Source organism: Buteo buteo, chromosome 28, assembly GCF_964188355.1.
Source record: "Buteo buteo chromosome 28, bButBut1.hap1.1, whole genome shotgun sequence".
In the NCBI taxonomy this organism is placed as follows: Eukaryota; Metazoa; Chordata; class Aves; order Accipitriformes; family Accipitridae; genus Buteo; species Buteo buteo.
In genome coordinates this window covers 2,861,152-2,873,486 of record NC_134198.1, presented here as the reverse complement: position 1 = coordinate 2,873,486, position 12,335 = coordinate 2,861,152, and the positions used below count along the sequence as shown (strand labels likewise).

At 39.6% G+C, this 12,335-nt stretch overlaps 1 long non-coding RNA gene across 1 annotated transcript in view; it reads left to right on the top strand.

The window, feature by feature from the left end:
- The first annotated feature begins 65 nt into the window (after positions 1-65).
- Positions 66-12,335, top strand: part of LOC142045502 (uncharacterized) — a 32,708-nt gene continuing 20,438 nt past the window's right edge. Inside the window, exons 1-2 of the long non-coding RNA XR_012654621.1 lie at positions 66-178; positions 558-2,285. This is a non-coding gene — a long non-coding RNA (uncharacterized LOC142045502). The remainder of the gene's footprint in view (positions 179-557; positions 2,286-12,335) is intronic.

Here is a 12,335-nt window from a genome sequence, read left to right as displayed (position 1 = left end):
TGAGGCGGCGGGACGCGCTGCGGCGCCTTAAGGCGCCGCAGCGCGTCCCGCCGCCTCACACGCCGGCCCGGGCTGTGGAGAGCGAGCAAGGGGAAGGGGGAGACCGGATCGGTGGTGGCCACGGCCTCGCACCTGCTTCCACGGCGGGTCGGTGCCGCGGGGTGCGTGGCCCTGACCGGTCCGTGGTCGGTGAGGTGGCTGAGGTGTTTTCCCGCCTCTGTGAGGGGCCGGGATACCGGGGCTAGCTTGTGTGTGTGTGGGGAAACAGGTCATCCACCTTTTTGGTTAGGAACAGCGAACGCGTTTTTCAGTCAGTCCCGTTCTTCGGGGGTTAGGAGTTATGTGAAATCACCGTTTGCGCCAGAGAGGTCAAGGTGACCTGTTTTATTGTGGGGTTTGCGAGTGTGGCAACGAGCGTGACGTAGCCCTAACGTTTTTAGGAGCGTGGCTGTTGGGAGGCACTGGTGGCAGCGTCCTTTTCAAGGCCAGCACACGCAGATTGGGTGTGCCAAAAGCACCCTACAAGTGCTCGAATTTCTATTTCTTTTTTTTACTAGAACTGCCCTCATTCTATGTGGAAAAAGATGATGGGGCTTCGTTGCTCGTTTACGAGAAGAAAAATCGGTAAAATACATCCAGGAACAGAAATTGCTATTTATCTAATGGCCCCATTATTGGAAGGTTCACTGTGCAACAGGCGAGTGCAGTCTGCGCTGCTCCAGAATACTGAGTCTTTAAAATCTTTCCCCATGCAGCCTGTTTGATGGTTCAAATGGTCTGCTTTTTCAAGTGGTTTTAAGTAATGCCTTGCTGATTGAATTATAATTTTCCTGACTTTGTAATTGCCAAGAATGTCCTTGGCAAAACATACATACAACGTGTTTCATCCAAGTTTGAAACGTATTTTGTAATCAGAATAATAAAAGTTAATATTCATCAGTTCCTCCCACCATAGTTTCAACGATTCGTTTGTTTTCATTATCTTGCTTTTCTTTCTCCCTCTTTTTTAGTGTTATGTTCTTTTTTCCTTCCCTTTCTTTTCATCTTCCTTATCCCTCAGTCACCCTCATCTTTGTACCTTCCATTTATTTCCTTTTATTTTGTTCTTTCGTGTGTGTCTACTCGTTGCAAGCTTCCTTACAAACTTTGAGCCTTTAGGATAGTTAAGAATGAACTTTTTTTTTCTTTTTTTTTTTTTTTTTATCTGGGGATTCTGTTTCTACTTTATGTATTCATAAGATAACCCAGCACAATTCTGGAGACTAAAGACTGCTAAAGGTTTTTTTTAAATATTGAAAAGCAGGTTTCTGTATTTAATGTGGAACTGTGGGTGACAGGTCTTGTTCTTAGTCAGGTTTCCCTTGCTGAAAGACCTTAAAATCATTTAGAGGGTGATGCTTTACACTTCCAAAACAAAGTAAAACCAGACAAACAAAAATAAGATCTGTTGTAAGGATGCTGTGAAAGAAACTGTAAGTTAGTCATTAGTTAGGAGTTGTAAAAGTTGGGTTGTCATCAGTTATACAGGTAGAAATGAACCGGAGTTTTCCATTTCTTATGCAGGAAGGTAACGGTTTTTTTGTAGCTGAAGAGCTATCTGCTATGCCCTTCTAAATGTCAGTCTGCAGCTGAGACTACGCTGTAGATTCACCCCTCACTGTAGCACGGCTTACCAGTTCTCAACCTGCGAACGGTTTCTTTTAAAGTGGGATTAGTTGGTTTTATGTTTAGAAAAAGAAGAAGTAGCTGGCAAGTGCCTATGTTTTTTTCTTGGCTCGTGTTTTAGCAAATAAAAGGCCTTTATAATATGGGATGTTCTTGTTTCATGCTATTTCTTCCTACACATATAAACAAACCTTGTGGAATACTGTAAAACTATCTGTAGCACATGCCCAGTATGTTTATGGTATGCATCGAAAAGCTATGTGTACAGTAATACTGTAGAAGTCAAGTCCATCCACATGGTTTTCAGATGATACTTCCTAAATTGCCCAAAGGATATCTAATGAAATATGTAATATGTTATGTCAAAGCAATCTGTACTAATAGCTACATAATGTTCATTTTGCCTGTGCCTAGTATGAATAATATAAAAATCCCCAAAGAGTGAGGATCTGCATCGGGTGAAACCCTCGGTACTGCCGAGAGCCTGGGGATAGATGGTAATGCAGAGTAGTGACAGAGACCCGAGAGCTACGTTGCGTCCCGAGTGAAGCATCTGCATGGCGATCCGTCTCCTCTACATGACCGACGCGGTCTGTCACGGGGAAGAGCTGGAACTGTGGGTGAGTGGGAAAAACAAGGATTCATGGTTTTGCTGCGTGGACTCAGTGGTCCACGAAGATGCAGGCGGGGCTGAGGGTTCCACCGTCCTTCCCACCAGTTTGGTTCATTATTCTTACCTCACATGGACTGCCTGTGGCGTGCAATTAATGAAATTATAGGTTCTGATTATATGCTTTCTCAAACAAAACTTCCACTGAAGCCAAGAGGTATTACGAGTGCGTAAGGAATGCAGGATTGCATATCCTGCCTCTTGGGCTTTGTGATGGTGAGTTGGAGTTACATATTAAACTCGGTTTAAGCCTTAATTTTTTCCCTCTGTGTTTATCCTAGTCTAGTTTCAGTTTTGCAATATGAAAACAACAAAATCACTATGTTAAGAACATAAGCAGCAGCATTCTTTTAAAAAATAGTACATTTACTATAATTATAACTTGGATTTAAGCCAAAAATAAAGAGGGATTCTGAGTCTGAGTCTTAAAGCCATCTGATTATGCTGTTATACTGCAATAAACTCCAAACAGTGGGTGCTGCATGAGATACATAGTACTAGTCATCCACAAGAAATTGTCAGCCTTAAATGGACATTGCCAGCTGCTATAAAAATAATTTTTACTTTATATTTTTAACTCTGTAACATTTTGAGGGGTTTTAAAAATAGCATTTCTCCATTAATCTTGATTCATCTTTTCCACTCAGCAAACACTGATTTTTTTTTTTAAATTTCCTATGTGAAATTAACATAAGTTTTTAAGTATCTTTTTTTTTTTTTTTTTGGTGTAGTACAAATCTGGAAAAGCTTTGAGAATGGTATTTGTTAATTAACTGAAACTCTGTCATTTTCTATAAGCCATCCCACATATTTTTGTTTAGATCCTTACGGGAATAAGAGCTACTATTTTTATCTCTTTACCATTTGCTGGTGGCAGAGTACAATTTAAGCTATACATTTGGATTCCCAGAGATGTTATTGCCATAATTACAGCAGTCTGTACATCAGCATCACTTATTATGTCAGCAGATCTTTGAGGATATTGTTCGTCAACTAAATAATGCTTCACATCTTGGAAAAGTCACTTGCATTTTTGTGGCTCTCTTAAAAATAGTGTAAGTTTAAGAAATTAGACAGAGTTCTCCAAGCAAGGCTCTGTGCAAGAGCAGTATTCAGAAGGGAAGAAAACTGGAATAATTGCTTTGTTACCAAGACGTTTCTGTGCTTTACCAGTCAGAGTAAGCGTGGATGCACTGGTGGGGCAAAAAAGGGCAAACTAGGGCAGGAGATCAGCAAGCACTATACTTTGATGAAAAACAAAGCCTCAGTGAACCAGCAAGGTCAGCTCCTCACGTTGTATTTCTTGCCAAAAAATACAGTGAAAACAGGTAGCAATAAAAACCTTTTATAATTGGTTCTCCATTCTGTAAGCGTGTGTGTGTAAATATGTATGCATTATCCTGTTTTTTGGTAAAATTGCTGGTATTCCTAAATACTTTGAGGACTAGATGACTTGAGGACTGGATCCTTGGATACTTTATGGACGACAACCATTATCTACTGACCTTAAAATTCCGCTTTTCATCTCTAGTACATAAAGCACAAGAATGGCTGTTTACAGGATCACAAAAGGTCCCTAAAGCCTGACACTTTGTCTCTGACAGTGGCCAGCAGAGGATTCCTCTGTGACAAAGGGTGGGAAAGAGCGTAGGACCATGCAGTTGGTATGTTCTAGCAGTCTGATATTTAGATTTACTGAGCCAAAGGTTGTATCCACATGTTTGTATTTAATAGTTTCTGGTACTCATCTGCATGAAATTGTTGAATCCCTTTTGAACCTGTGTTTAATTTGTTATTTATCATGAGCGGTGGGAAAGCTGATGTAGGCATTTACAAAAACTTCTTCCATTTGTTAATATATTTCCCCAGACTTCTTCCTGATCAGTTCATTTGAGGTCCCCATGTTCTGCGTAGTAAGAATTAGGGTTTATGTACCTTTATTATACTTTGCATGGTTGTCTTCCTTGAAGCCGAGGAGTCCTAGTCAATCTGATAGGCAGAAACTGTTCAGTTCCTCTGGATTCTGGTACTAGGGGAAAATGAAGATTGTTCAAGATGTCATAGGTGTCTTCTCATTTGTTAGAGAATAAAATGGAGACCTGGAGTCTCCTATAAAGTGGCAGTGAGCAGATTTTACCCTGATGTTTTTCACCGTTGCTCTGTGTTCAGGCTGGTGTATGTGCATCTGCATGTTCTGAGGAAGGACCTTTCCCCCAGCTTTTTAGATTGAGTGTTTGCTGTAGGTCTGCATATTCTAAGTTGGCCGGTGTCCACGTATAGAATACTTGTAGCCATTTATTTTTTATTTCGGACAGATGGTTTTTAGTTGTAAATAATTATGAGCAACATTTTTAAGCTTTTTGCTTGTGGGAAGAAAAATAACTCTCCTACCTGAGTGTGTACGGTTTTTCAGTGAGTGAAATAGACATCTTTAATTTAGTCAGAGAAATCTGCATGGATCAATGTCTGGCAAAAATGAGGAATGGTTAAATAAACCAGTTTACACAGTCTCCCTTATATGCAATGAGAAGATTTGAAATGAATTAGTGAAAAAATTATTACAGAAATTCAGTAGGGTGGGAAGGACATTCTTGTTTATATATGTACCAGCCAATTTCTTTGCCTGTAAAGACATTGTCCCTCCTGTTTTATCTCCTGTGTGCAGAGTACTTTTGCAGAATAAGCAGCTGCTGAGTCACGCTTTCACTGAATGACTGACAACCCTTGTTTCTACTAAGAATTGGTAGACTTTCTCTCCTGTCTATCAGGCGAGCAGTGTTAACGCCCCTTACTTCGGAAATGAAAACATGACACAGCGTTATAGCTGACTTCATTGAAAATGCTATGAGCAGGAGAATGGAAATGTGTTTAGGCAGCCATGTAAAGCAAATCAGAATGTATCCCCATTAAATTATTTACTGGCAGTAATGATTTGTTATTAGAGAAAATAATAATATAATAGTGTTCATTTCAACGTGCTGAACTAGCAGTTTTGCAGTGCAGTTATTCAGAGGGAATTTGCCTGAATATATGAGTAGTAATAGATCTGAGAGAGACATGGTGCTCTCTGCTGGCAATGTTTTCTGAACAAAGAAAAATATGTACATAACTAGAGTGGTTAAGTCTAAACCTAGATAATCTACACTTTATGGTACCAATATATAACCTATATTGAATAGTTTGTGAGGCCAAAATAAATTACAAGAAGCTGTAAACATTGCCTTCCTCTTCATAAATGTAGGAAGGTTTTATTATGGAACCATAAATATGTCCAATACATTTATTTCCCCTTCCTATATGATGTTTTAAATCCTCTTTTCCTTGAATGTGTAAGTACACGTTTGGATTGTGACAAGCAGAATCCAGTTTACCTTTACGGAAATATCTGCAGCTATTACTTACTTTAAAATCCTTTAAGTAGTTAGGTTATGTTGCTGCTAGAAGCATAATTATTCCATAAACAGCACAGTACTTCACGTTTCATTTGCTTTTTTTGTTAAATGTATAGGTATACTCTTTTAACAGAGACAGAAATTTACCTTTGACCATTAAAGATTTTACTGTTGTTTGTCATGTAAACACACATCTTTCTGAGATTTATTCTACTCCTGTGGTATTCCATAAAAAGGTTTGTCAGTGCATTCAGCAGGGAAAGAGCGAGCCCATTTATTTGGTTGTTGCTGTGGAAGTGCTTATTACACCATTCTTCTGATGGCCTCATTTGGATCGAAAAAAGGTTATGGTATGAACTTCAGGACATTTGGATTTTCTTATAGCCCATGAGTACCTCAGTTGCCATAATACCGAGACTTCACTGTGTGGGAAACTTAGACATCTGAATAGAGTCATACTGTCTTCAGGTGCATGATTTTGTGCATGTACTAAAAGCTCTTGCAGGACTGGACGTGATGGATTTCATGTTGCAGTATTTGTGATAGAGTATACTTTATTGAATAATGGCACTGGAATTTGATATGGGATTTTGTCATGCCATACTGAGAAATCTTAAGCTTTCATTGTATGACATGAAAAAGCAACTACAAATTATACAAATTATCTGAAGAATTTTAAAACAGCAGACAGTTCCATAAATAACTAACGTGTATAGAATACATAATGGTGTTTTGTAATTTAACTCTTGATCAGCACACATGTGGAACAATCTACATAACTCACAACTACCTCAAATGAAGAAACGCAGAAAGCCTAGGTCACAAACTCTCCTTTTTATTCCACAAACAGTACACTCGCGTGCACGGGTAAGCACACACAGACATACTTAGGAGCAGGTGATCTTGGCCGCTGTTAATGGACAAGGAAGCTACAGGAAGGAATGGAATCCCTTCATGAGAAATTTGACATAATTTAAAATATGATCTTGTAAGATATTGTTAACTAGATTTAGTAACTGATGTCAAAATCGGTAAGATATTTAAAAAGAGAAACATGGTTTTAATAGGACTTTAGAATTAATCATGGCTAGAGAATGCTATTATTAAACACAATTTGTTCCTTTCTGTTCTGATTGCCAAGTTATTTTTAACATCATGTTAGTTTACAGAACTCCTCAAGGTCATGATCTAATTTGATATAATTTTCTGGTAAACAGTCCGAAATGGAAAAGTCTCACAGAGAAATAAAACTGTTGATATAAAAATATAAACGAAAATTTTGCCACAGGATGAAGGGAATGTAGGTTAATTATTATACTGGTGTACTAGACATGCCCATCATTTATTTTTTTTCCCCCAAACTTTACAAATGTTTTTTATTTTACTATTGTTGGGATTGTATGTAACAGATACTGTTTGTTGTCAGATAGAAACTCAGAGACCTTCACTGTTGCCAAAATGGTCTTAGAAAACACACAAATTTAGAAGTTTTTTTCCTCTTACAGAGGGACACTATCACAGTAGAGAGAGTATCTGACCTAGACGAAATCATACAAACATGTAGAAAATGGAACAAATCTAACACTGTTGCTTTTCCACACCTACCCTTCTAGTTCCCCTAAGTGCAGGCAAGACATCTTTTGTTCCATTGATCTTTGTCTGCTTCGCTTCTTACTGTCTACCTCAGGTCCAGGACCTTTACTCCTCAGATCAGATTGTCAACTTGTAAAACCTTAATGACAGAGAAAAACTGCTCTGCAGTTTTTTATTTTATGCAAAGTTTTGAAATGAACCTATAGCAAGGCTTTATGAGAAAAAAATGAGGCTAGAGGCGGAGGACCACTCATTAGGAGGAGTCACAGAGAGGCAAGAAAGTCACCAAGAGAGCAGATCATCGCTTTGTTCACTAAATTTCCATTGAGGTCTTGTCACGACCTTTTACCGCAGTACTCCCTAGGCTGAGTTCGTGCCTGCACGTGTATAATTTTGTTGCCAGTCACTGGCACAAAATGGTCACACCCCATCTTCCCAAATATTGAAGGACCGCCGAGTGTAAGGCTATCTACGACTAGCACAAAGCCCCTTTGGTAACTCATTCTTCATGTATTCCCGATGTCCCTGAAGGTCTGTGACAACCCAGGACGGGCTGTGCCTCTGTAAACCCTCTTGTCCTGGCAACCCGTTGCTGTTGTAACAAAATCCCCCCGAGCAATGGGAGGAAGCACAGGGTAGGACCTGGGTACTGACCGGCTATGAGCCAGTGCCACAGTCAGGATGTCAGCCCTTTGGTTGAGAATCAGGTCCTGTAAGAAAACTCCCTCTGCAGCTCAGTGAACGCTGAAACCTATGTTGTTTTGTACAGGCTCTATCTGCCCTGACCAGCCTCCCCCCCGGACCCCCACCTGCACCCTGCCCGTTCAAGCTCAGGTCTGGACATCCCGTTCTCGCTTGCGCGGTGTTGTAGGTATAGCTGTGTCCGTCTTGCCGTCCGGGTCGGCGGGCTGCCTCCCTGGCTGGACCTTGGACCTACGTTACAGGCAGCCTTGTCTCCAGCCCTCTTTCCTGGCTGGACCTTGAACTCACACGACAGGCAGCCTTGCCCCTGGCTCTGTCCCGCAGGAACACCTGCCTCCGCTTTCCGGATGGACCGCGGACCCAGTTCAGTACCCACGTCTGGGACCGTTGGTGGACTGTGACCCTACCACCACCCTGGCCCTAACTGGGTGCGGGTCTGCCCTGTTGCTGGGGGTGCTGGTGGTCTCTGCCTGCCTGTCCTGGGGTTCCTGTAAGTTCCTAGCTCGTCCTTCCTTGCGGCAAAATGTATCTGTCTCTTTTCTTGATGCCGCCTAACTTCACCGAACAGGTTGGTACATGCACACCCTCCGATGGACCCAGCTTCTGTATAGACCTTCATAACCTGGAAAGATGGTACAGCTTCATGCTACCTACCTGTATCTTTCTCAACGACTTTCAGTATATGCAGCAGAAATAAATGTTTTTCCAAAATGTTACAGCACTTCAAGACACCTTTTACTACTGTAGAGATTGTGTATTTACATAATATTATGTTGCTTGTAGTCGAAGATCTTCAGTAGGGATTTGGCCCCAAATCCTGCAGTTATTAAAAGGAAGGTGTTGCAGTCTCTCTGCGTAGAGTCACAACAAGCTTTCGTGGGTAAACAGAATACTTTCTTACGGAGTGCTTCACTTTTAAAAGAAAATTTAGTTCAAGTCCGAAGCTCCAGCTGCTTATAAATCACAATGAAGACAGATTATGATGATCTATTTTTGAATGCCTACCTCAGTTAATAGGTTTCTATGTAAGCATCTAAACCCAGCATTCAGGGAATAGCCTTTGCATTTTAAAGTATAGCTGTCCTTCCTTCCTAACCAATATAAATCCACAAGCTAAAAGTACTGAAGAACAGTTAGGTCTTACACTAGTTTATAGAGTGCAAAACATGCCAGTATGTTTATTGTAACATCTTCTCTCAAGGTTTTATATTCCTTATTATTGAATGAATTAAACAAGGAGAATTTTACTTCTATAAATCAACAGGACTATGCAAATAGTTGTATTTTTTAACACATAGGATTGTAGAACTTTACAATATTGTCTTATCAGGTTCCATGCTGCTGTACACACAAGTACATGCATGCACACTACCGTATATAGATGATCATTGCTGTATAGGACCACATAATGATTTTAAAAAATATTCCAGCGGTAGAAGTTACAAATATTCTTGTTGTTATGTGCCCGTAAAAGGTATGCAGCTGCAATAACCAATCGGTGATTCTTTTAAACATTATCGGAACTTGTGTGACTAATTCAGCCTTTTATCTATCTGTGGATAATCATGTAGAAGCTAGGCACGCAGGAATGCCAAACAGATAATATAATTGGTAGTGTAAATCTGAGTGGGTAGGCAGTTGGATTTTCTTCAGTCAGTTCTTCCTAGCCGCTGCCTTTGAAGCTGTAATCCTTCTGAGCCAAGCATGGTCTCAGGTTCCAAACACACATTAATGCCACGGTAAGAAACTTGCTGCAGAACGGTTGTGCTGCATTGGGGTGTCACTGCTGCCACAGCCAAACCAGCTGTCAAGTTTCCTCATCTGTTTCAGTGCAAAGTCAATAGCTTTCCAGGATAATTTTAAACAACCCAAGCTATTTTGCATGAAATGCGTAAAGAAAGCTCACATGTCTTTCATCAGCTCAGCTCTGGACGTAGTATCTTTCACTGAATTTGTGATCACAAACATCTGGTGACTGGTAACTGTTCTTGCAGCTGGGCTGAGTTGAGATACGTGGTGTGTTCTGGGGTGCAAAGGAAGGGAGGAGGAGAAGAGACACAGGATGGTGTGATCTGCTCTACTTTTGTTAATGGTTTTACTTCACTCGGCGAGGCATGTACATCCTGGAAGTCAGCGGAGTCAGCAGGTCCCTCACAGGCACGCAGACATTAGGGTTGGGACCCAAGTTTGTAGTCTCTCATGCCCAGTGCTGGGTAGAACATTTAAACCTGTTCTTTCTGTTTAAATACTCAAATACAAATATTACCTCCTTTAAAACTAGTGAAGCTGCAAAAGAGTGAAGGCTAATAAACCTCTTAGCTTTCTTCTGATATTTGAACAAGTGCTGCTTATGCTAGATAAGTTAAAGAGGTACAGGAAATATCAAACTTAAAAATGTTTGTTTATACTTCTCATTTTCATTGATTTCTACAACCAGATATCTTTAATACCATGCCTAAATATACAGGCAAAACAATCTCAAAATTTCCTGAGATGAGCTGACACAGAGTTTCATAATGACATGTGTATTCTTTAGTATTTCACCATTCTCCAGGTCTATAAATAAAAAATTATGTGAGTAGTAAGTGATATTCTTGCCTTTCTATTTTTATAAATGTCCCATTTCCAATGGAAATGAAACACAAAATAACTAAACTTTGGTCTTCCTGTGCTGCTTCTGATCTTTATGGTAATATATTATTGAGGAAGATATTCCATATTTTGAATTTCACTTACTGTGAAATTTTAAATTTATTTACATGCCTAAAATTGCACAGAGGCTTGTTCAACCAATTAGTTGTATATTCACTTTTGATTGCTGTATAAGCAAAATCTGAAATTCTAATTGGTAACTCTGGTTTGGTTGTTCGTTCATTCTTCCTACTTTCCTTCTTTCCTTCCTTCCTTCCTTCCTTGCTTCCTTCCTTCCTTTATGTCTTTATGTCATTCTGCCTGTCTCTCAAATGTAATATTCTTCACTGTATGTCTTACAGACTTTTGTTTCAATGCCCAGCGATCTTACTTTGGCACAAAGCTAGCTACACTTGAATGTTTAGCAAAATGATATTGTAAAATATATCCTCTCGCAGCTGTAGAGCATGAAATTACTCTGATGGTATTGTACTCTTGTAGGTGTAAGATAACAATCGCATAAAGGAGGTGCAGGTGTTGACTAACATCAAATACTACCGTACAAGCAGTGCAAGGCAGAGTCTATATTGAGGCAGATTCTCTGCTAATATAATATTATTGCCTGTAGCTGATCAGAGAATTTATTCCAGACTATCTGTGCAATCCTCCCTCTAAGTTTAAAAATCGAGGTTATGCCTTTCTGTGCACATGCACTTGTGAACAAAATCAATGACAAGAGACATGCTCCTTTCCGTACAGGAGAAGTATTTGACACAAAGCATTACCTTCTTTTCTCCTGCCAACTTAGACGATACCAGGAAATATGTTCCCAAGCAAAGGGATAATTCAATTAAAACCCCAGCTAGAATTTATCTAGATTAAAAAAAAAAAAAAAAAAGAGAACACTGAGCCCACCCTGGAGTCCAAAGAGCAGGTTCTGGTTAATTGGAAGCCTAAGGAGCCAGTCTCCTTCCTTTTGTGGGTGGTGGTAAAATGGTTACAATAATTAATCTGTTCTAACTCTGTAGCTAAAATTCTCCTGTAGGAAAAAACATTCCAAAAAAAAAAAAAAAGACTTTGAAGAATAAGGTGAATACTTTATTCTAAAATGTTGTGTCTACACAAGAAATAGTAATTTTGCTAAAGCTTGTTGATTCATTTTGTCATGAAGCAAGTTCTTTTAAAAGTCCTCAGCGTTCATATACAGTCATTGGGCACTAACACAGTCATGAATGTTTTCAGCAATCATGTTTTTGCTGTGTTTTCTTTTTTGGAAAATAATTCTATTCATTCCCAAGAAACCATTTCTCTACTTTCTACCTTTTCTCACAGTTGATGTAGAGATGTTGGTCTTTGACTTTTTCTTAAATTTAGAAGTAGTAATTTTTAGTTGGGGAGTACTAGATTAACTTAAACATACACTGAAAAAGGAGTCTCCAAAGCTGCTGGCATATTTGTATTTCGCTTCTGGAGCGATTCAAAGGTTTTATTGAATGTTGCATTAAAGAAGTCATAGAAAACAGATGAAGAAAGTAGCCCTTGAAAGTCAGCTAGTCCATCCTCTGTTCTCAAGGCATACCTAAGGATGCCTACATCATTCTTGGTAGAGATTTGTCCAATTCTCCCTTGTTGCGATTTAAGTCCACTACCATCTGGTCTCTCTGCAGTAGCCTTTTATAAGT